The sequence below is a fragment of the Prionailurus bengalensis genome, chromosome C1, assembly GCF_016509475.1.
Source record: "Prionailurus bengalensis isolate Pbe53 chromosome C1, Fcat_Pben_1.1_paternal_pri, whole genome shotgun sequence".
NCBI classification, from domain to species: domain Eukaryota; kingdom Metazoa; phylum Chordata; class Mammalia; order Carnivora; family Felidae; genus Prionailurus; species Prionailurus bengalensis.
This window is the reverse complement of record NC_057345.1, coordinates 75,630,969-75,656,587: the sequence shown is the minus strand read 5'-3', so window position 1 is coordinate 75,656,587 and position 25,619 is coordinate 75,630,969. Positions and strand designations below refer to the sequence as shown.

The following is a 25,619-nucleotide window of genomic DNA, read 5'->3' as shown; positions in this document are numbered from 1 at the left end:
ACTATATGGGGGTGGGGCTTGGTGTAAGCAAGTTAGGCAGCCAGTGTCAGTGCACTGCTTCTGTGTTTATGCTGAGAGAAGGGGGAGGTAAATGATACCAGTCAGTTCCTTTGTTCCTAAAGACACATCTCTGCAAACTCTGCCTTTCAGGGACATACTCAGAGAAGAGTGAACAGTCTCACCACTGTGAGCCCAAGGCATTCCCCAAATAGCCACTTCCATGCTGTCTGCCCCTGGGTTGTTTGCCTGTCTTTTCTCTAGGAGCAGCACAATGCCCTCTGGGCTCCATCCCAGCCATGCTCTCTGACCTTTAAAACTGTAGACTTTAATCCCCACTGGTTACAAGAACTCACATATTTCAGCCCTTTTCATTTTCCAGGCCAATGGCTTTGGGGAAATTGTGAGTTCCCCTGTGTGCTCCTGTCTCTTTCTTGCCCTTCTCCATAATCACAGATCCTTCCCTTCTGCAGCACCTGCAATCCATTTCTCCCCTAAACCACATCTCCACACTTCCTACATTCTTCAATGTGGCCTCTTCTCTCCCTTTAGTTGTGGAGTTTGTGCTGTCAGTCTAGGAAGACATTTTGATTGTAACTCTTCTCTTACCAATGGACTCTTCTGTAATAAGACTTATTGAATGTTGTACTTAAAAACATTACATTCCATTGCAATGACACATGGGAGCTGGAAGAAAGTCTCTTGATTTATTTTTTTTTCTTCTTCTGTTTCATTTCAAGATTCACATGCTTGCATCCTCATGATTAAAGAGGACAAAAAAGAAGGCTCTCTGATCAGAGGATGAATTCTGATAACTCTGATTTGGGTCATATGTTTATTTCTCCTCCTGAATCAGTCTCTGTTCTTCTAAGAAAGCTGGGTGATCTGTGATTAACCCAACTTGGGTTAAATGCCCTCCCCTTGCATCATCTGTATCACCTATCTATCTATCTATCTATCTATCATCTCCGTAAGGGCAATGCCTTGACAGGTTTACAGCAAGAAAATTCCCTCACAGAAGAAATCTGCCTAGAGAGTAAGGCATAGGAATCACTACTCAGCAGAGGAGGAGCACCAGAAAACTGGAGGAGAGGAGAATCAAACAGGAAGTTTCTGTGTGTAGGTGATAGAGATGTCACTTAGCAGGTGTTCAACAGCACAGTGATGAGGTCTCTATGTCAGAAAACTCTGAAGGCCAGCAGTGGTTTGGTGTCTTTATGACCCAGGGTTTATCTATTGCCAGCAAATGTTGGGCAAAATTTCATAGGGTGTATAAAGCAAGCAGGTTTTAGATGGCTAAAAATCTACTTGGGGGAGGGGGCTAAATTAAAACAATTACATGTGTAAAACTTGAATTTGGTGCCAGTCAGCTTTTCAGCTAACAGATCTCAGCCTGCAGTAAAGAAATAAACAACTTAGGGGCCAATACACAGAAACTATCTGGGCTCATTTATATAATATTTTCTTCTTGAATGCATGGTAATCCAGGTAGGGAAGTATTCAGATATGTGTGATGAAAAGCTGATCCACAAACTTGGAAAAATTTGTACTGTACCATGAAATAATCCTCCGAATTTTTAAGCTATAGGACTTTGTCTTCTCTTTTAAAGAGAACTTTGAGGTCTCTTTTTAAAGTAGCATAGGTATGATCCAGGTTAATACCTAAGACAATCAAAAATAATATGTATTTTAAATTTCCTGTAGAAAACTAAAGAAAGGCATAGAGAGAAAAAAGAAACTTTTTACTGAAATATTAAGAGCACAAAGAACTATCCATTTGGGGAGGAATATAAAGGGACCATTTAAGAAAAGGTTATATATTTATTATATCAGATTTCTAGCCACAGTCACTTCTAGCTATAATGCTGTTTGTTACATGCTCAGATGATAGGTACAGCATCAATTCCTGAGGAGCTCTGCCTATGTCAATTCTAGTGATATTTAAAACATGAAGTAGATTCAGCAGTATGTTTCTGACTTTCCCAGGTTAGAAGGCCAAATTTAGAGGCAGATTTGCTCAATTTTCACAATCACTACAATCCAGAGAGCAGAGGACTTCCTATCCAATACCCAACTGCACATCCTTCTATCTTATAGTGCCTTCCCTCAAAGAGAATTTAATTAGTAAACCCACATTTACGACCAGAATTTGGTATTGTGTATACTCTGCTTAGAATAATCTCCAGTGTCCACCTTCCACAAACTCAACTCTTTCCATCTGTTCTCAGCTTACAAGTCACCTCCAAAGAGAAACTCTGTCTAACTGCCCTGATTTGAGTGTCCACAATCTGGACCCTAGAAATGCCAAAGGTCATGTCAAGATATGAATATGACCTACCAGTCTGGAGACAGACACAGGCACAGGGGCAGAGAAGAGAGAAAGTTGTTGAATGGCTTAAAGTCATTTTGTAGAAATTTCTCCTAATCAACAGACGTGTAAAAAATTTTTTTAATTTTCTTATGTTTATTTGTTAGAGAGAGACAGAGCATGAGCACAGGAGGGGCAGAGAGAGAGGGAGACACAGAATCCAAAGCAAGCTCCAGGCTCTGAACTGTCAACACAGAGCCTGATGTGGGGCTTGAACTCACGAACCATGAGATCATGACCTGAACTGAAGTTGGACGCTTAAATGACCGAACCACCCAGGTGTCCCAGACATGTAAAATTTTTAAAGGATTTGTTGGTTTTCTTTGTTTACCTGTATTTTCTAATTATTATGTTAAAAAAATTGATTACTCATCAAAATAAGTACTTTTTTAAAAAGGACAAATGGTGGGTGGGCGCCTGGGTGACTCAGTTGATTAAACATTGGACTTTTGATTTCAGCTCAGGTCATAATCTCACAGTTTGTGGGATTGAGCCCCACTTTGGGCTCTGTGGTGGCAGCACAGAGCCTGCTTGGGAATCTCTCTCTCTCTCTCTCTCTCTCTCTCTCTCTCTTTCTCTCGAAAGAAAAGGACAAATGGTTGCACAATAATGTGAATATACATAATATTACTGAACCATATACTTGAAATGGTTAATTTTATGTTTCTTACCACAATTTTAAAAAAAGAGAAAAAAATTGAAAACTTCTTTCCCACTATGGTGCTACCCAAGAAATACATCCTAAGGGACACACTGTTGAAATAAAGTTCATGATTTATCACATGTGCCAAGGACCCTAAAGTCAACGTTCAGAGTAATTTGAAGAAATGTTCAACCCTTCCAGGGAGGTGGCGATGAATAAGAAAGCAAATGTCTTTGGATTCCTGAGGAAAAGGTGGACCTTCCAAACTCTTCTCTTACACACGTTCTTCACTTTAGTCCACTGACATAGGTATATTTGTCCTAAGTAGTAGAGAACACCAAAAATTACCTTTACTTTTGATTTTGCTCTCTTCCTCAGGTTCATTGAGTGGATGACTATAATATCATATCATCCCTAGTCATGTTCCAAGAAGAGTATTGTGCCCCTGTTGACTTTGTTGAGCAGAGCCTCAATTCCAATTCTGGATTAATTACTTTCAGACTTTACAGACTTTTATTGTGAGAATTAAAAATGAAAACAAGTAAACACACAAAAAAAGCAACTTCTATCATCTTTATGCAACAATCTACTCAGGTTTTTCTGTTACTAACAAATAAAGCTAACTCTTGTTGTTATTGTTCTTAAGGCACTTTGAAGGCGGAAACCATACCTTATTCCTCTCTGTATCCCCAGAAAAGAAAAGAAAAAAGTAACGGCAGTCACAATATAACCCCTATGCCAAATCATGGCACAAGTAATGATCAACTAGAACAGCATTATTGTGGGGGCGCCTGGGTGGCTGAGTCAGTTAAGCATCTGACTTCAGCTCAGGTCATGATCTCACAGTTCATGGGTTTGAGCCCCACATCGGGTTCTCTGCTGACAGCTGGGAGCCTGGAGCCTGCTTTGGATTCTCTCTCCCTCTCTCTCTCTCTCTCAGAAATAAGAATAAATAAATTAAATATTTCTTGTTCAGGTAACTCAAATTAGCTGTATAAGTTATCCTCCAGGGTTAGGTTCAATACTATTTCTTGTATCCTTTTTACTTGTGACTTGAAGGGGCAGTTCTTTCTGGGAGTCTGCTGTCCCCATTGTGGAGTGCAAATGGTGCACAACAGGGCTGGTGTGAATTTATAATATCTTTTAAAAACTCTGCCCAGGAATGACACACTGTCTCTTCTGCCCATTTTTAATTTGCAAAGAAAGTCCCATGGTAAAGCTCATCATAAATAGTGCAGTGGGAAGAGTGAATGCATGTTGAATAATCAAATCTACTACATGGGGGACTGGCCTTAACCAGCACTAGTTACAGTTAATGATATAAGCATGCTATTAATAGTAACCAATCCATATTTTAGCTAATCAGGAAACCTATAAAGTAGCAAGTCTGAATGCAGCCTTGTTTATATCAAATGAATAGTAATGTCTCTGACTAAAAACAAGGATATCATACATGTTTCTTTAACATCATTAAAGATGGACACTAAAATAGAAGACAAGAGCAGGGGGTTGGAGGTCAACATATGCTGGCTTCAGGTTGTTGGTAAAGACACTTACAAGCTATGAATGAATTGAGAGGATAATGGAATCATTGAAACATGTGCCCCTGGACTGTATATACAAATAACATAGTGATTCTAATGGCATTTAACATTTGGTATATCATGCTAATGATAACTATAACCTACACTGAGAACTGACCCGAGGAAGAACTTGGCCTTTGAATAATTGCAGTCTCAAAAATCCCATTTTACAGTTGGATCAAAAGTAATAAAATACCTTGGAATAAATTTAACCAAAGAAGTGAAGGACCTATATTCTGAAAACTATAAAACATTGATGAAAGAAATTGAAGACAACACAAACAAATGGAAATGGAAATACATTCCATGCTCATGGATTGGAAGAACATATATTGTTAAAATGTCTATACTACCCAAAGCAAGTCTACACATTTAATTCAATCCCTATCAAGATACCAATAACATTTCTCACAGAACTAGAACAAACAATTCCTAATTTGTATGGAACCACAAAAGACCCCAAATAGCCAAAACAATCTTGAAAAAAAAAAAGAAAAACAAAGCTGGAGGTATCACGGTTCCAGATTTCAGGTTATTTCGCAGAGCTGTAGTAATCAAAACAGTATAGTACTGGCACAAAAATAGACACACAGATCAATGGAACAGAATAGAGTCCAGAAATAAACCACCATTATATGGTCAATTCATCTTGGACAAAGGAGGCAAGAATATGCAATAGGAAAAAGTCTCTTCAACAAATAGTGTTTGGAAAATTGGAAAGCTACATGCAAAAGAATGAAGCTGGACCACTTTTTTAAATTTACACAAAAATAAATTCAAAATGAATTAAGACCTAAATGTGAGACCTGAAACCATAAAAATCCTAGAAGAGAGCACAGACAGTAATTTCTCTGACACCAGCTGTAACATATTTCTAGATAATGAGTCCTGAGGCAAGGGAAAAAATGCAAAAATAAACTATTGGGACTTTATCAAAATAAGAAGCTTCCGCACAGCAAAGAAAACAACCAAGAAAACTATGACAACCTACTGATGGGAGAAGATATTTGCAAAAGACATATCTGATAAAGGGTTAGTATCCAAAATACATAAATAACTGATACAACTCAACACCCAAAGAAACAAATAATCCAATTAAAAAGTGGGCAGAAGACATAAGCAGACATTAAAAAAAAAAAAAAAGACCTACAGATGGCAATCAGACACATGAAAAGATGCTCAACATCACTCACTATCAGAGAAATGCAAATCAAAATCACAATGCAATATCACCTCATAGCTGTCAGAAGGGCTAAAGTCAAAAATTCAAGAAACAGCAAGTGCTTGCAAAGATGTGGAGAAAAAGAAACCCTCTTGCACTGTTGGCGGGAATGCAAACTGGTGCAGCCACTGTGGAAGACAGTATGGAGATTCCTCAAAAAATTAAAAATAGAACTACCATATGGTCCAGTAATCGCACTGCTAGGTATTTACCCAAAGAATACAAAAACACTAACTCAAAAGGATATATGTACCCCTATGTTTCCTGCAGCCTTATTTACAATAGCCAAACTGAAGGAGCCCATGTGTCCATCTAGAGATGAAAGGATAAAGAAGAGGTGGTATAGACATACAATGCAATATTATTCAGCCATAAAAAATAATGGCATCTTGTCATTTGCAACAACATGAATGGAGGTAGAGTATAATGCTAAGCAAAATGATAAGCCAGTCAGAGAAAGACAAATGCCATAGGAACTGAAGAACTGAATTCCTCACTTAAAAAGCTATGTAACTCATGATTGGAAAATGTTTGCAGAGAATGGCTTTGGTGCTTTTCACTACAAATCATGTTTTGTATCCACTACTCACATACACTGGTGCTGGAGCCCTTAAGATGTGATCTCATATGTGGCCTCTGTACTGACACCTTTACATCATGATGCATAATCAGCAGTAGGAAAATTCCCGCAAGCCGTTATTACTACACTGTGACAGGTAGAAAAGAATTAACTATTTATGAGAGTAATTGTAAGCCAAAATATATACATATCCCACTAGACCTAAACTAAATGTATCTTAACCTCAACTGTCCTAAGCAATACCCAAAAATTCCATAGCCAATGTAATATTATATGACACAGGAAAATGGAACCAAGAGGAGCTGAAGTGCAAAGAGGTAGCAGTATACATGATTGCAGGCTATATGACCTTTTTTCTTTTGAGTTTTTTAAAAAGTAATCTCTCCACCCAGAATGGGGCTCAAACTCACAACCCCAAGATCAAGAGTTACATGTTCTACTGACTGAGCCAGCCAGGCAACCCCATAACCTTCTTTTTAAAAATATAACAACTTTATTGGGATATAAATCACATAAACATAATTCACAAACTCACAAGGTACAACTCAATGGTTTTTAGCATATGCATAGAGTTGTTGCAACCATCACTATAATTATAGAAATTTTCATCACTCAAAAAAGAAACCCAGTATCCATTAGCAGTATTTCTGCTCAATCCCCAGACCCTAGGTAACAAATTAATCCGCTTTCAGTCTCTATGGATTTACCTTCTTTGGACATTTCATATTAATAGAATTTAAAAGGTCTTGTGACTGGCTTCATTTCTTAAGGGTATATACTTGGGGGTAGAATTGCTGGGTCATATGGTAACTCTTATGTTTAAACTTTTGAGAAACTACCAAACTGTTTTCCAAAGTGGCTGTACCATTTTACATCCCCACCAGCAGTGTAGGAGGGTTCTGATTTCTCCATCCTTGACGGCACTTTTTATTAGCTGTCATTTTGTTCACACCAATCTTTGTGGGTGTGAAATGGTGTCTCATGGTGATTTTGATTTACATTTCCCCCTTGAGTAATGATTTTGAGCATATTTTTGTGTGCATTAGCATTTATACATCTTCTTTGGAATACTGTCTAGTCTTTATATATTCTAGATGAAAGTATCAAAGGATATTTGGAAGATGCAAATGAAGACAATGCAGATATTCTCAGCAGTTGTGGCCTCATACACAGTGGTGGTCAGATAGGATGTTTCGGCAGACCTGTCCAGGATCACCTTGACACCAGAGGCTCAGCTATTCAGACTTCTCCACAAACTACAGCTTTTTACCCTCACCAATGCTTCAGGCTTGAGTGATTAGTAATTATAACTTTATCCTCCCCCAATTCTCCTCTTTCCAGACTTTCAGACCCCAGCACCCCTTTGTCCTTAAAGTTAGTCCTCATTCACATAATTCCTACATAAAACATATTCTCTCTGTAAGGCTTGGTGGTGGCTCTGTTTTCCTGACTGAATCCAGACTGATCACCCAACATTGTATTAGGATAAAATTCCAATAGGATGATTGCAACATTTAAAGTGTTCACCATCCGTGTCCCTACACTGATCACACAGTATGAACATCGGACAAAGCCAGATAAGTCATTTGGTTAGAATATGGTGCCTATAAAGCCATGGGTCTAGTAATATTTATGTAACTCATTTTTATTTCACAGAGAAGTGAAGCTCCACAGTAAGATCATTCTATGTATTTTAATCCTCATTAGACATTTTACAAGAGGGTATGAATTATGAAGAGAGAAATTAAGCAAAGAAGTAATAATAACACATAAATTTATACATTATTATAAATTTTGTATCCTGAAAACTTAACCAGAAGGAGCATATATTTAAATATCAAGTTGAGAAAAATGTCTTTGTTATTTAATTGCTGATTAAAATAACAGCAGAGGAGATGGAGAGAGGGGGACAGAGGATCTGAAGCAGGCTCCACTCTGATAGCCTGATGCAGGGCTTGAACCCACAAACCATGGGGTCATGACCTGAGCTGAAGTCAGAGGCTCAACCAACTGAACTGCCCAGGTGCCCCAAAAGAGGTACTAATTTTTATTTATTTATTTTTTTAATTTTTCTTAATGTTTTTATTTATTTTTGAGACAGAGAGACACAGAGCATGAGCAGGGGAGGGGCAGAGAGAGAGAGAGAGACACAGAATCTGAAGCAGGCTCCAGGCTCTGAACTGTCAACACAGAGCCTGACGCGGGGCTCAAACTCATGGAGTGTGAGATCATGACCTGAACTGAAGTCGGATGCTTAACCGACTGAGCCACCCAGGCACCCCTCGAGGTACGAATTTTTAAATGCTAATAATGACCATAATGATGTGAAAAGACTTTTATACAGATTATCTCCTTTAATTTTCACAAATCATTATGAATTGGGTATTTATAAAGCCACTAAGAAGATAGTGAAATACTGCATAGAGAATTTGTGAAGCTGATGAGTAGCTGTATAGGTTTGCATACTCAATGTGCCAGCAGCTCTCTCGTGTTTTTTTCTCCACATTTCCTAATTTGACAAGAGCTGGAACTGAAGTAGATTAGATGCTCTTCTTACTCTTCATTTTGACTTCCAAATCATTCATTCTCTTTCTTTCTTTTTTTCAAATTTTAATGTTTATTTATTTTTGAGAGAGACAGACAGAGTGTGAGTGGGGGAAGGGCAGAGAGAGAGGGAGACACAGAATCTGAAGCAAGTTCCAGGCTCTGAGCTGTCAGCACAGAGCCTGAGGCAGGGCTCAAACCCATGAACTGCAGGATCATGACCTGAGTCGAAATCAGTTGCTTAACTGACTGAGTCACCCAAGTGCCTCCATTCTCTTTCTTAAGTCCCTTAATCCTCCCCATCCAAAGAACACAAAACAACAAACAGTAAGAACAAAGCTCCTCTCCGCTCCTCTCAAGACTTCCTCTATGTTGCTTCATCAAATGATTAATTTTATGGCTTCTTTTCTATTATATACTCTGTTTTTCTCTATTTCACCAGACTGTCTTATTAAGTTTTCTTTCTGGATTCACTCTACTTCTCAATCGCCAAATAGCGTGGCTCTTCTGTTTGAAACCTTCCTTTTCTTTAATCTGGTCCTCCATTTCCATGGCTGGAGTAAATCAATAAAAATAATCCATGAATTTATATTTCCAGCTCTAATTTTACGTATGTGTTTCAAGCGCATAAACTCAATTCCCTATTTGGCATCTCCTTATCTTGTCCTGTAATTATTGTAAGCCTAACATATCCAGACTAAAACTTTGGGTTGTTTTCTGTGGTCCTAAATGTAATCCTTCCAGTCTTCCCCAGCTCGGTGAATTATGAATGACTACTTTAATCCATCCTTGATTCCTATTTTTCTGTCAGGCCTCGAATTCAGCCCAACAGGAACTCCTGTGAACTCTAAATATGACACACATCTAGAGTCAGACAAAATCACTATTTCTGATCCACTGATACATGTCCATATCACCACTCACCCAGGATACCATACTAAGCTCTGAACTTGCCAACTATGTTCAGTCTTACTCTCCTAGATCTAATCCAGTCCTAGGTTTTTCGTTGTTTAAAAAAATTAATCAAAATTTCACATACATAAATAATAATAACCAAATTATAATATTATGGATAATTTTCAAAAAGTAGACATATCTTTGTACTATTATGTAAGTCAAAGACTAGGATTTTACAAATACACCCAGAAGCTTAGTCATAGCACTTTCCAAATTTCCATCCCTCCCTTTTCCCACAAAGAAACTATAGAGGGGCACCTGGGTGGCGCAGTCGGTTAAGCGTCCGACTTCAGCCAGGTCACGATCTCGCAGTCCGTGAGTTCGAGCCCCGCGTCAGGCTCTGGGCTGATGGCTCAGAGCCTGGAGCCTGTTTCCGATTCTGTGTCTCCCTCTCTCTCTGCCCCTCCCCCGTTCATGCTCTGTCTCTCTCTGTCCCAAAAATAAATAAAAAAACGTTGAAAAAAAAATTAAAAAAAAAAAAAAAAGAAACTATAGAAAGCAATTTCTGACCCTGGCTTTCAATGTTCCTGCCTCATATTATTCACACTCTTGTGCAGTGCCTCTGCCTTGAGTGCAAGCTGAACCTGGTGAATTGCTTCTAATGAATAGATTATCCTAAACATGAGATGTAACTTCCATGACTAAGTAACAAACGATTGATTTCCATCTTGATAGCACTTTCTCTTGTTACCTCTCTCTTTCTCTCTGCCCCATTCTCTTTTTATTCTCTCTCCCTCCTCCCACCTCTCTCATTTTCTCTTTCTTGGCCTACTCCCATGGATGAAGCAAGTTACCATGGTAGAGAGGCCCAGTGGTAATGAATTAAAGATGGCCTTTCAGACAACAACCTTCAAGGAGTTGAGGCCTTTAGTCTAGCAACTCATAATGAAATGAACCCTGCCAAAAACCACATCAATGATCTTGCGAAGTGGATCCTTTTCCAGTTGTGCCTTGAGATGACTCCCATCCCCAGTCAACACTGTAATTACAGACTGTAGGAGACACTGAAGCAGAGGATGCAGCTAAACCATAGCCAGATTACTGTGACCTACAGAAGCTTTGAGATTATAAATATTGTTATTGCAAGCTGCTAAATTTGGGAGAACTTTGTTATGCAATAACAGATTACTAACACAGAAACTTTTATCTAAATTCTAACAACATAGATTGCTATTGTCTCATTTTTGTCTTTATATAAATTGAATTATATAGATGATTCACCTCATTTTGGCTTCTTTTGCTCAACAATATATTTTTAAATTCATACAAATTGTTAGATTCAGTAACAATATTTCTGCATATAACCAGAAGTGAAATTATTTGGTCATAAAGTATGTGCTCATTTTATGGTAGACAAAATCAGTTTTTCAATGTGATTGTCCAAATTAATACAGTCATAAGTAATGTGTAAAATTCCCAGTATTCTGTGTTCTCATCATAGTTAGTAATGCTAGAGTTATAAAATTTTGTCATTCTGGTAAGTAAATAGTTATCATTTCAGGTTTAATTTTTTCTTTAAATCTTTTCTTTATTTCATGGCTATTGCCTTTTGCATATCTTCCTATTCAATATTCTTACTTATATTTTTAATGGGTTGTCTGTCCTTTTTTTTTTCCTTCTTGATTTGGAGACTGCTTTATATACCCTATATCCTATAAATTTTTCTGTTAGTATTTTAGTTTGCTTTTTATTTCTCTTAGTGGTGTCTTTGAATGAACATGACTTTTTAATATTAATATAGTTAAATTTATCAATTATTTGTTTGCAAGTTATTGATTTATTTATCCTATTTCCTGAACCAAAGGACATGAAAATAATCTCTTTGACTTATTCTAAACATTTTATTATTTTGTCTGCCACGTTTATCCTATTTTCTGAACTGACGGACATCAAAATAATCTCTTTGACTTTCTTCTAAACACTTTATTGCTTTACATTGGGATTTACAATCCATATAGAATCAACTTTTATAATGTCAGAAGGTAAGAATCAAGTTTTTTTTTTTCACACTTACGTAACAGACTTAGCAGCATTTATTGAGAAGACTATCGTTTTGCTATAGTTGTCATGAATCAATTTTCCTTACGTGTATGAAACTAAGAATTGTAACAAATCTATAGATAAATATGTGAATAAATGACACTCAAAAAATATCTCTCCAATTCATCATTACACGTCCCACAATTTGTTAGCCTTTTAAAATCTTTCGGTAATATTTTATATTTCAGAGCATATACTCCTTGTACACTTTGTTAGATTTATTCCTGAATCTTTTTAAATAACTTTTTGAAGCATAAGTATACATATTAAATATATAAATAGACATATTAAATGTATGTACATGTAATATAAATTATTAAATATAAATATAAATAGTTTAAAAATTAATAAAATTAAACCAAGAAGGCAAAAGACTTATATGCTGAAAGCTATAAAATTTGGCTGAAAGAAATTAAAGAAGACACAAATACATGAAAAGACATCCCATGTTTCCAGATTACAGGACTTAATATTGTTAAAATGTTCATTCTATGCTACACAATCTACAGATTCAATGCAATTCCTATTAAAATCCCAGTAACATTTTTTTGCAGAAACATAAAACGCATCCTAAAATTCATATAGACTTTCAAGGGACTCTGGATAGTCCCATCAGTCTTGAAAAAGAAGAATAAAGTTGGAAGCCTCACACTTCCTGATTTCAAAACATATTACAAAGCTACAAGTAATAAAAACAGTCAGGTACTGGCATAAAGACAGCCAAATAGACAGTTCAAAAATAAACCCTCACATATGTGCTCAAATGATCTTTAACAAGCTTATTGAGACCACACAATGGGGAGAGAGCAGTATCTTCAATAAATGGTGTTAGAAAAACTGAACATCCACATATAAAAGAATGAATTCAGATTCTTAAAACATATAAAAATTAATTCAAAGTATATTAGAGTACTAAATATAAAATATAATACTTTTACAAGAAAACATAGGGGAAACCTTCATGACGTTGGATTTGGCAATGATTTCTTGGAAATGACACCAAAGCACAGAAACAAAAGCAAAAACAGACAAGCAGAACTACATCAAACTTTAAAACTCTTGTGCATTAAAGGAAACAACCATCAGAGTGAAAAAGCAACCTATAGAATGGGAGAAAATATCTGAAAATCATATATCTGATAGGGAACAAATATCCAGATTATGTAAAGACTTTCTATAATTCACAGCAACAAAAAACAACTCAGTCTAAAAAAACGATCAAAGGAATTGAATAGACATTTCATCAAAGAATATACATGGGGTGCCTGGGTGGCGCAGTCGGTTAAGCGTCCGACTTCAGCCAGGTCACGATCTCGCGGTCGGTGAGTTCGAGCCCGGCGTTGGGCTCTGGGCTGATGGCTCAGAGCCTGGAGCCTGTTTCCGATTCTGTGTCTCCCTCTCTCTCTGCCCCTCGCCCGTTCATGCTCTGTCTCTCTCTGTCCCAAAAATAAATAAACGTTGAAAAAATTAAAAAAAAAAAAGAATATACAAATAACCAAAAAGCATATGAGAAAGTGTTCAATATCACTAATCATTAGAGAAATGCAAATAAAAAATGAGATATTATCTCACATATATTAGGATGACCACTATCAAAAAAATTGAAAATAGCAAATATTAGTGAGAATATGGAGAAATTGGAACTCCTGTGTAATGTGAGTGGAAATAAAAAATGATGCAGTTGCTATGGAAAACTGTAAGATGGCCCCTCAGAAAAATAAAAAATGAGTTACCATATGGTCCAGAAATTTTACTACTGAGTATCTATATCTAAAAGCACTGAAAGCAAGATCTTGAGGAGATATTTGAATACCCACATTTATTACAACATTATTCACAATAATCAAGAGGTAGAAACAACCCATATGTCCTTATAGACAGATGAGTGGATAAAGAAAATGTTGTGTACACATACAATGGAATGTTACTCAGTCTTAAAAATGAAATCTGTCACATGCCACACCAAGGACTAACTATGAAAGCATTAAGAGAAATAATAAGTTACAAAAGACAAATACTTTATTATTTCATTTATATGAGGTATCTAAGATAGTCAAACTCATTAGCACAGAAAGTAGAATGGTGGTTGTTAAGGGGTGGAGTGAGAGAAGAATGGGAAGTACATATGCTCTCTCTCTCTCTCTCTCTCTCTCTCTCCACCCCTACCCCCCTACACACACACACTGCAAGTTGTTTTTCCAACTTGCTGGTCTTGCCTCCTATTGTATATGAGACTCAGGGACCCCAACTGAATAAATGAATTCCTGCTATTGAGTACCCTAAAATGTTCTGCATGGAATTCTCCATGTGAAAAGCAGCTAATATAAAAACATTTCAGACCTGTAATTCTGGATAACAATTGAAACCATTTAGCATATATACATAAATTTTTAATGTAATAATTCTATCGTGCAAATTAATTTGAGGTGTATCTTTTAGAGTAAGTATTCTAGAGACCACGACTCCAAGTGCACTGGAAAGCAAGGAAATACAGCTTCTTCATACCCAGTGTTTAAAAGAAAAAGTCCCTAGAAAAATTCTCAAGTCTGGCATAAAAAAAAAAAAAATGCACAAAAACAGTACACAACTCATTTTACTACACAGGAAGGAGCTTTTTCTTAACATCTGGCCTGTTTCTGAGAAACTAAGAGCCTGTTCCTGCTTTCATTTTCAACTGACATGTGTTCAGTAAAAATAGGTTCAAGTTGTCCTTAACTGAGACAACAAATTCCTTACTAATAAGAAAAAGTAGAGAAGAACCAGACTTTTAATTTATAAAAGAACTAATCAGACTGTCATATTTAGCGAGGATATGGGAGAGACATACATCACCAGTCTTCTAGTCCACTTTTGCAGGTACAGAGCCATGAATGAACTTAATTTGACCTTCCCCTTTTAATACACTCACTTATCATTCAAGGAAATCTCAACTGTCAGTCTTGTGGCCCAGTGAACTGCCATTTAAAAAAATCTTTAAATTCCAGTTAGTTAACATATGGTATAATATTAGTTTCACATGTACAAATAAAAAATTAAAATAAAGAATTCCAGATATATAAAAACTGAGAATTTTTTTTTTTACATGTTTATTTATTTTGGAGTGGGGAGGGTCAGAGACAGAGAGGGAGACAGAGGATCTGAAGCAGGCTCTAAGCTGATAGTAGAAAGCCCGATACAGGGCTCAAACCCACAAAATATGAGATCATGACCTAAGCTGAAGTTGGATGCTTAACTGACTGAGCCACCCAGGTACCCCAAAACAGAATTTTTTTGCTAGCAGACCCATCTCATGAGAAATAGTAAAAGAAATTCTTCAGACTGAAAGTGAACCCAGATAATAAATGCATGCATATAAAAAGAGAAAGAAAACTAGTAAATTATGTAATTATAAGACAGTATAAATACATATTTGTTTCCTTATCTTAACTGATTTTTAAAATAAGTAAATAAATAAATAAAATAAAAAATATCTTTAACCTGTATTAACTAGTCTGTAAACTGCAGATAATAATATCTACCTCATAAGCATGTACTGAGGGTAAATTCAATTTAGTTAGTAACACCTGTAAGGAATTAGCACAATGTCTACCATACAGCAGGCACCAGATGCATTTTCTTATTATAATATGAACTCAAGCTTCAAAGCCTCAACAAAGCTTATATACTGTGAAATAACAATGTGATAAAAATAATTATATAAACATATGTTCTTTTTCGGGGCGCCTGGGTGGCGCAGTCGGTTAAGCGTCCGACTTCAGCCAGGTCACGATCTCGCGGTCCGTGAGTTCGAGCCCCGCGTCGGGCTCTGGGCTGATGGCTCGGAGCCTGGAGCCTGTTTCCGATTCTGTGTCTCCCTCTCTCTCTGCCCCTCCCCCGTTCATGCTGTGTCTCTCTCTGTCCCAAAAATAAATAAACGTTGAAAAAAAAAAATTTTTTTTAAATAAACATATGTTCTTTTTCAATAGTAATAAATTTTTTTTCATGTTTATTTATTCTGAGAGAGAGAGAGAGAGAGCATGCAAGAAGGGGAGGGACAGAGAGAGAGGGGGAGACACAGAATCTGACGCAGGCTCCAGGCTCTGAGCTGTCAGCATGGAGTCCGACACCGGGCTGGAACTCACAAGCTGTGAGATCATGACTTGAGTCAAAGTCGGATGCTCAATCAACTGAGCCACCCAGGTTCCCCAGTACTAATACAAAATTGTCTATTAAAACAGCACAGTATTTTCTACCTCTCAGCGTAGGTCAGATTTTAAACAGCATGATTCCACCTGTTCAGGGGGATGTGAAAGTACAGGTGCTTTTATATGCACTTGGAGAGTAGGAGAGTGCAAACATTTCCAGAAGCAAATTTTATAGTATGTCTCAAAAGTCTCGAAAAAGAGCATAACCTTTAACCAACATGTTCACTTTCCCAATTTGATCCACTTAATCACAAATACTTACTAAAGGTCTATCATGTGTCATGCACTGTTTTTGAGGGATTCAAAAGTCAAAAAGAAACATAAATCTCTACCTTCGTGGAAGTAACATTTTAGTAGGCAATAAAAACATAAACTATCCAGAATATCAGATCACAGTTTCTATGCAGGAAAGAGAAGCAGGAATAGGGGAGAACAAGTGCTGGCAATTTGAAGAAGAGCAATTTTATATAAGGGGTCAGAAACAGCACCGATGAAGTGACATTTCAGTGAGGATCTAAAGCTGTAAGGGAGAAGGTCATTGGATATCTAGGGAAACAGCATAAGTTGCAGGGGAAACTGCAAGTGCAAAGGCCCTAGGGAAGGAGCATGACCAGCGTGTTTCAGAGAGACCAGGAGAGGGAAGTTATAGGGAAGAAACCCCAATCCTATAGCCCCTGTAATCTCTTGTGAGAACACGGCTTTTACATTACTAAAGCAAGATGCTAACCACCTGAGATGAGTTCAGGCCTTCTCTGAACTGTCCACTACAGCCGGAGCTGGAATTGGAAGTGAGATTGAGAGGATTCAAGTTAGCACACCAGAAGCATCTAAAATGGTCCACCCCTTGCATCATTCTGATCACTGTGCCCTATATTAAATGCAATCCATCATCGTATCTTCAAATTGGTGAGTAGCTACAATTCTATAAAGGACTTAATACACATGACTTGGTATATGCCACAGACTTTAACTCCTACAACTTGTCACAGGTCATAGTTGATGTTCATCATCTCCCTCCTCCACCATCCATTCTAGATTTTCCTTGTCATAAACAAAAGCAGGCATCCCACTTAAAAAAATTTTTTTTAATGTTTACTTATTTTTGAGACAGAGAGAGACAGAGCATGAACAGGGGAGGGCCAGAGAGAGGGAGACACAGAATCTGAAACAGGCTCCAGGCTCTGAGCTGTCAGCACAGAGCCCGACGCGGGGCTCGAACTCACAGACCGCGAGATCACGACCTGAGCCAAAGTCGGCCGCTTAACTGACTGAGCCACCCAGGCGCCCCAAGCATCCCATTTTAGCTTTTCAACTGTGTGCCTAAAATACTCCTTCTACAAAACCAGACTAACCCAAAGAGAAAATATAACTGGAAAGATACTTAACGGTTTGATAACTTCAGGTACTAGAAGGTCAGCATATCATCTGATGAAAAAGGTAATGAGCTCCTATGGGGACAGCACATCCTACTTATTAATGTTTATAAAAAGTGCACGCAGCCCTAAGCGTGCCTGGCTGGCTCAGTTAGCCACGCATGTGACTTTTGGTCTCAGGGTTGTGAGTTTGAGCCCCATATTGGGTGAAAAATTACTTAAAAATAAAATCTTTTTTAAAAAAAGAGTGCATGCAGCCCTTTGTCTTTGTTTTTTGTATGGCTGCATTGGCATATGACAAACTCATAGTAATGTCCACAAATACTGTCCCATGGCAAGTTACAATCACCCAGACCATATTTCACATTGTTGAATAAAGTCACCGATAAGAAGGGGTGCTTGGGTGGCTCAGTCGGTTAAGGGTCCAACTCCAGATAAGGTCATGATCTCATGGTTTGTGAGTTTGAACCCTGCATCGGGCTCTGTGCTGACAGCTCAGAGCCTGGAGCCTGCTTCAGATTCTGTGTCCCTCTCTCTGCTCCTCCCTGCTTGCACTCTGTCTCTCGCTCTCTGTCCAAAAAAAAAAAAAATTAAAAAAAATTTAAAGGTACAGATAAGTTATTGCAATTGGAAAAAACCCACAACTTTCTCATGGTTTTCTGTAATAACTTAAATACACAATATTGCCAATTGATCAATATTTGTTGAAATCGTGGAAAATGTACAGTAATGGAGTAACATTTGGACTCTACTTAACACTTGACTTTATGTTTTCCTTATATTTTGACTAATTCATCATAATCTGGGACACAGATATATTTGTTGTTGTTGTTGTTGTTTTTAATTTTAGCATTTTTCCAAGTAGCCACGCAAAAGTGGATTAAGTCTAGCAAATAGTTTGATGATTCCCATGACATTTTCATTATTGGAAGAACATCATTTTTCATCATAATGTTCAGTAGAGCAAACCTCATTTTAAAATATAATAATCGCAGGGGCACCTGGGTGGTTCAGTCAGGTAAGCATCCGACTTCAGCTCAGGTCATGATCTTGTGGTCCATGAAGTTTAGCCCTGCATCTGGCTCTGGGCTGACAGCTCAGCGCCTGAAGCCTGTTTTGGATCCTGTGTCTCCCTTTCTCTCTGTGCCCCTCCCCCAGTGGTGCTCTCTCTCTGCCTCTCAAAAATGAATAAACGTTAAAAAAATTTCTTTAAGCATGTTATAATTGCAGTGCTCCTGGTTGACTCAGTCGATTGAGTGTCTGACTCTTGATTTCAGCTCAGGTCATGATCACAGGGTCATGGGATCAAGCCCCACGTCAGGCTTCATGCTGAACATGGAGGCTGCTTAGGATTCTCTCTCTCCCTCTGCCCCTGTCCCCTGCTCACGCTGTATCTCCCACTCTCTCTCTAAAATAAAAAAAATTGAGTGCCCAGGTGGCTCATTTGGTTAAGCATCCAACTCTTGATTTTGGCTCAGGTCATGATCTCATGGTTTGTGAGTTCAAGCCTTGCATCGGATCTGAGCTCCCAGTGTGGTGCCTGCTTGGAATTCTTTCTCTCTTCCCGCTTTGCCCCTCCCCTGCTCTCTCTCTCTCTCTCTCTCTCTCTCTCTCTGTTTCTCAAAATAAATAAATAAATAAGTAAACATTTTTTAAAATAAATAAATTAAATTAAATTAAAAATATTTAATGTAATAATTGCAGCAATCCCTTCAAAATAATGGTCAAGTTTCTTCAAGACATTAGTAAATACTTTTATATTTTATTTACATTGAATTCAAGTAAATTCAAGGTTTTTTATGCTCTGTGGAGTCTTCAACAAATTTTGAAGATTCTTTTTTTTCACTCACTTTGAAAACTACATGTCATATGTAACATCTGTACTGTTGTAAACATTTCACTAACTGAACAATATATACAAACTTTTAGTTCTGGAATAGACTAGCTAGGATCTCATAATAGTTTGAACAACTCTTACAATTTGAATATTGTTTATTAGGTCAGAGACAAATGCAGGCCTGAGTAGTCCCAACAGAATGACTCCAATCCCTCACCATAAAAGCTTAAAGAATGGCACCAAAGGATACCACAAGTCTTGATTCAAACTTCCATCATTTCATGATAAAGTGGATAGACATATGGAAAAAAGACACTAACTACTCATTTGGACACCTGAATGGCTCAGTTAAGCATCCGACTCTTGGTTTCATCTCAGGTCATGATCTCACAGTTCATGGGTTTGAGCCCTGTGGGTTCAGGCTCTGCACTGACAGCTTGGAGCCTGCTTGAGGTTCTCTCTCCCTTCTCTCTCTCTCTGCCCCTACCCCGCTTGCACTCTCTCTCTAAATAAATAAACTTAAAAATTTTTTTTTAAGTTTACATATTCAAATTGGCAAAAGTGTGGGGTTTCTTACATAGTTGGGGTCATTTTATACTTAGTCACATAATATCCATTGAACTTCTACTCTATGCCAAGTCCTATTGTAAGTGCTGTGAATACATTAGTTAACTGCTTTTATGAATTTGAATTTCAGATATCATAAGGGGGAAAAATCAAGGTGATGTGAAGGAGATTTGCAAAGGGTTCACTGGAGACCAACAGAATAAAAAGGGATCTTGCCAAGATCAAGGGTAAGAAAGTTTCAGATCTGTAAAGTTGTGCCTCAAGGATCAAGGCAGGAAGGAACTGGGTGTGTCCCAGCAACAGAAAGTCCCAGCTAACTCATTTTTCAAAGCAAATTTCAAAAAGGAAAAAGAAAAGAGAGTATTCAGTTCTATTTGTTAAGTTTCTCACACTGGCTTCCGGGTATAGAGATCTGGGATCAGCAGAGAACCTAATCAATCTCTCCCTTTCTCCTCATTTCCCTATTCCTTCCTTTCAGAAGCAATGTGGAAGAGGAGAAAAAGCAGAGAATTTAAAGGTAAAATGAGTTTAGGGGCACCAGGGTGGCTCAGTCAGTTGAGCATCCAACTCTTGATTTCAGCTCAGGTCATGATCCCAGATTGTGAGACCAAGCCCCATGTTGGCCTCCATGCTGAGCATGGAGCCTGCTTAGGATTCTCTTTTTCTCTTTCTCTCTCCCTCTGCCCCTCTCCCAGCTTGAATTCTCTAAAACAAAACAAAACAAAAGGTAAAAAGAGCTTAAAATTTGATTTCCACCCCTGTGACTTGCTCAATGAATATGGACCGGCATACTTACCCTCCCTCAAGCCTCCTTGTTTTCACTGGAAGATGAAGACATTGTTGCTTATTTTGCATTATTGTAATGAAAAATGAATTAGACTTGAAACACACATAGTTCTGTAAAACAATCAAGAAATAAACCCATTACTTCTTTTGCTATTCACTCAGAAAGCCTAGAAAGGCAGTGTAGTGAAGTAGCTTCACAAGAGTGTTTGGGATCAAGAATGATTCAGTTCAGATTACTTATATATACTACTGTGATTTGGGTTGAGACGTTCAACTTTTCTGTTCCTGTTTCTATAAAAACATGGGGAAATGCTTAGCATATGATATGTTATAAAACCCACATAAAGCAGTCAGCATAGAGCCTCAAACATGTGTGCAATTCTTGGAGCCCCTTCCTGACTGTGCACTGGGTATTAGTGCCAGGTGCTGGGTGTTTGTGACTGTGTGTGGGGCATATTCTTCTCCTCACTTGCTGTATGTATAAAGCCAGGTCCATTGTATGTTCATCACGTGAGGAAATTAGACCTAAAAATTCACATGATGCTTCCTCACTCTAGGTTTCTCAACCTGAACCCCAACTCTGAGCTCCATTTCATTGTATTTGCATATCTGATAGACATTCTTTAAAATCAGCGAGCATTCTCTGAAATCTCTTTCAAAAAAATGTGAAGGTTCTAGTTGAGAAATTGTGTTAAGCCCATATACCCTCCCACTAGCACAGCCTCCAGAAATTCCTTTTATGGTCTTTGAATAATTGTTTTGTGTCCCAATGCTTTCAGTTTCAGATAAAGTCTGTTACAGTGGTTGCTTTGTTTCTAGTTTGTCTTTAAAGGAAATCTGGAAAGTCCAATGACATTACACAGGTAAAATAAAAGATCCATGATCCAGTGAGAGAGGGAGAAGTAACAGAAACCTCTCCACCTAACCGAAGAGGAAAAAATAAAAGGTAAGAACTCTACTTCATTATCAAAGCAGCTTTTTCTTCAGCTTTAAAGGAGCTCTGTTCCAGGAAATGGGGCTCATGACAAGGTGGGGGCAGGGATGGGAAAGGATTTTATAAAGGTCAGTTTTCTTAAAAAGTGACCAGCCTAAGGGCACCTGGGTGCCTCAGTTGGTTGAACATCCGACTTCAGCTCAGGTCATGATCTCACAATTCATTAGTTTCAGCCCCACATCGGGCTCTCTGCTGTCAGCACAGAGCCTGCTTTGGATCCTCTGTCCCCCTCTGTCTCTGTCCCTCCCCCTGCACTCTCTCTCAAAAATAAATACACATTAAAAAAAAAAGTGATCAGCATCAAGATGGGCTGCAGTTGAGCCTGCTGTGGGATACTAGGTCAGATAATGAAATACTGGGGTCATCAGATGGTAGCATGTTCCTACCTGTTACTACTGTGCTTGTGTGAAATTAGGCACCAGCAGACATGGGGATAAATGAAGTTTGAAGTGCATTAGGATTGTCTTTCTTTTTGCTGACTTTGTGTTGACTGGGGACACAGTTAAATTCCCATTATCTTTGATAGAACTTGCTCAGTACAGATCCGACTGCAGCTAAGAAACTGAAAGGCTGCAAATATGTTATATTTAGGAGAAGGAAAGAATAGTAAATGAGGTGTGGTGTGGTGAACAGCCACCCAACACTGATTTTTTTAATGTTTATTTATTTTGAGAGAGAGAGAGTGCATGAACAGGGGAGGGGCAGGGAGAGGGAGAGAGAGAATCCCAAGTAGGCTCTGAGATGCCAGTGAAGAGCCCAACACAGTGCGCAAACTCACGAAACCATGAGATCGTGAGCTGAGCCAAGATAGAGTCTCGAGCCACTGAGGTATCCCCACCTGATACTGTTAAAGACAGAGAAAGAAAAATCTGAAACCCAGAGCTAAAGGTGAAGATTTATGAAAACATCATTCTTTTTAATCACACACTTGAACTTTGTTTCAAAGTGTATTTCTTCCTTCAGAAATAGTCCAGGTTCAGTACATCCAATTACTTAGTGCCAACTTACTCCTTACTAACCCTTACAAGTAGAATCTGGAGCCCATTTGACTAGAAAGCTTCCTCTTTAAAGAATCTACCGTGATGCATCACTAAGGGCTACATCTTTGTTTGCCTTGACCTCTCTGTGCTCTCAATCAGTTCCAGTCTTGCCTTCTGGAAACTCCTGCCCTGAATTCCTTGGCTTGGCAGGAGCTTTATTTATCTTACCTGACGACTCTCTCTCCTTTCCAGTTTCACTTTCCTTTCATCTCTCATCCCTCTTCCCCACCGTCTATTCTCCTCTTCCTGCTTCTTCTCTACAAAATGGAAGAGCAGAACAAAACAGAAAACCTAGAAATGTATGCTGAAAATACAAATATTTTCCTTGAACAACTTGCCCTTTACCTCTCCTGATCTGCCTCCTGATTTTTTTTTTTTTTTTAGTTTCAGGTGTACAGTATAATGATTCAACAATTCTATACATTACTCAGTGCTCATCACAATAAGTACACTCTTAATCCCCTCATCTGTTTCACCCCAAACCCTACCCACCTTGCCTCCAGCAGCTTCCAATTTGTTTTCTGTATTTAAGAGTCTGGGTGGGGGTTTTTTTTGTGTTTTTTTCCCTCTTTTTTGCTTTGTTTGCTTTGTTTCTTAAATTAATTTCATATATGAGTAAAATCATATGGTATTTGTCTTTCTCTAACTGACTTATTTCAGTTAGGATTATACCCTCTATATCCACCCATGTTGTTGAAAATAGCAAGATCTCATTCTTTTTTATGGCTGAGTGGTATTACATTGTGTATATACACCATTTCCTCTTTATCCATTCATCTATAGATGGACGTTTGGATTGCTTCCATAGTTTGGCTATTGTAAATAATGATGCAGTAAACAAAAGGATGCATATATCCTTTCAAATTACTGTTTTTGTTTTATTTGGGTAAATACCCAGTAGTGCAATTACTGGATCATGTGGTAGTTCTATTTTTGAGGAACCTCCATACTGTTTTCCAGAGTGACTGTACCAGTTTGTATTCCACCGCCCAGCAGTTCGCCAGAATCCTTTTCTCCACATCCTCGGCAACTTTCTTGAGTTTTTTATTTTGGACATTCTGATAGGTATAAGATGATACTCATTGTGATTTTGATTTGCATGTCTCTGATGAGTAGTAATGTCAAGCATCTTTTAGTGTGTCTATTGACCATCTGTATGTCTTCTTTGGAAAAATGTCTATTCACGTCTTCTGCCCATTTTTAATTGGATTATTGGTTTTTGGGTGTTGAGTTGTATAAGTTCTTTATAGATTTTGGATATTAACCCCTTATCAAATATATCATTTGCAAATATCTTCTCCAATTCAGTAGACTGTCTTTTTGTTTTGTTGATGGTTTCCTTTTCTGTGCAAAACCTTCTTATTTTAATGGAGTCTCAATAGTTTATCTTTGCTTTTGTTTCACTTGCCTCAGGAGACATATCTAGAAAACTGTTTCTATAGCTGATGTCAAAGAAATTACTGCCTGTGTTTACTCCTAGGAATTTTGTGGTTTCACGTCTCATATTTAAGTCTTTAATCCATTTTGAGTTTATTTTTGTATATGGCTAAGAAAATGGTCCAGTTTCATTATTTTGCATAGAGCTGTCCAGTTTTCCAACACCATTTGTTGAAGAGACTGTCTTTTTCCTATTATTGTATATTCTTACTTCCTTTATTGTAGATCATTTGACCATAAAAGCATGAATTTATTTCTGGACTCTCTATTCTATACTATTGATCTATGTGTCTCTTTTTGTGCCAGTACCATACTGTTTTGATTACTACAGCTTTTTTGTATATCTTGAATTCTGAGATTGTGATACCTCCAGTTTTGCTCTTCTTTTTCAAAATTGCTTTGACTATTTGTAGTTCCACACAAATTTTAGGATTGTTTGTTCTACTTCTATGAAAAAGGCTATTGGTGTTTTGGTAGAAATTGCACTGGGGTGCCTGGAAGTCTCAGTCAGTTGAGCAACTGACCAGCTCAGGTCATGATCTCATGGTCTGTGAGTTCAAACCCCAAGTCGGGCTCTGTGCTGACAGCTTGGTGCCTGGAGCCTCCTTCATATTCTGTGTCTCCCTCTTTCTCTGCACTTCCCCTGCTCTCACTCTATCTCTCTCTCAAAAATAAATAACTATTTAAAAAATAAAAAATAAAAAAATTGCATTAACTCTGTAGATTTCTTTAGGTAGTATGGACATTTTAACACTACTCATTCTCCCAATCAGTGAGCACAAAGTATCTTTCCATTTGTTTGTCTCACTGAGATCCTCCACTCTTTTCTCAAGTCCAGTAAATATCTTTATGATCATTACTTTGAATTCTTTGTCAGGCATATTTCTTATCTCCATTTCATTTAGCTCTTGTACTGTGATTTTTGTCTTGTTCTTTCATCTGGAACATATTCCTCTGTTTCTTCATTTTGTATAATATTCTTCACTTGTTTCTGTGTGTTAGGAAAGTTAGCTATGTCTCCTGATCTTGAAAATAGTGGCCTTATGAAGAAGAGGTTTTATAGTGTCCTCTAGTGCGATGTCCCCCCTTCACCAGAACATGGCACTTTCAGGGGTGTCTCGTATGTGTGTTGTGTTAGCTTATTTTTGTGGCTGAGCCATGTTTGCCTTCAGTGAATTGTCTGAAATGGCCCTCTTTCCCCATTATGAGCAGGGTTTGGTCTCTGTGCTCTTACAGGGCCAGTCTGGGGCAGCCTTGGGCTTGTAGCTAGGTCAAACCAGATGCCTGCTCTCAACCCATTTGCCAGAACTGTGGTCACACTGAACTGCATGGTGCTCTTTCTGCATTGTTCCCTTAGATGCTTTCATTGGTGGACAGAGCCTACAGTTAGACCCCAGTCTGATCCCAGTCTGTCTTTCAGGGTTGCAGGTAACCCAAACTACAGGGCTCTTCCTTTGTGCTGCCCCT

At 38.0% G+C, this 25,619-nt stretch overlaps 1 protein-coding gene across 2 annotated transcripts in view; it reads left to right on the top strand.

Annotated features, from left to right (window-relative positions):
* Nucleotides 1–25,619, top strand: part of LOC122480747 (guanylate-binding protein 1-like) — a 175,744-nt gene that overhangs the window by 136,639 nt on the left and 13,486 nt on the right. Inside the window, exon 1 of one of the 2 annotated variants that reach the window (XM_043575518.1) lies at nucleotides 21,454–21,627. The exons of the other annotated variant lie outside the window; for it this stretch is intronic. The gene's annotated coding sequence lies outside the window, so the exon portion shown is untranslated. Of the gene's footprint in view, nucleotides 1–21,453; nucleotides 21,628–25,619 lie in introns of those variants that run through there. 2 annotated transcript variants of the gene reach the window in all.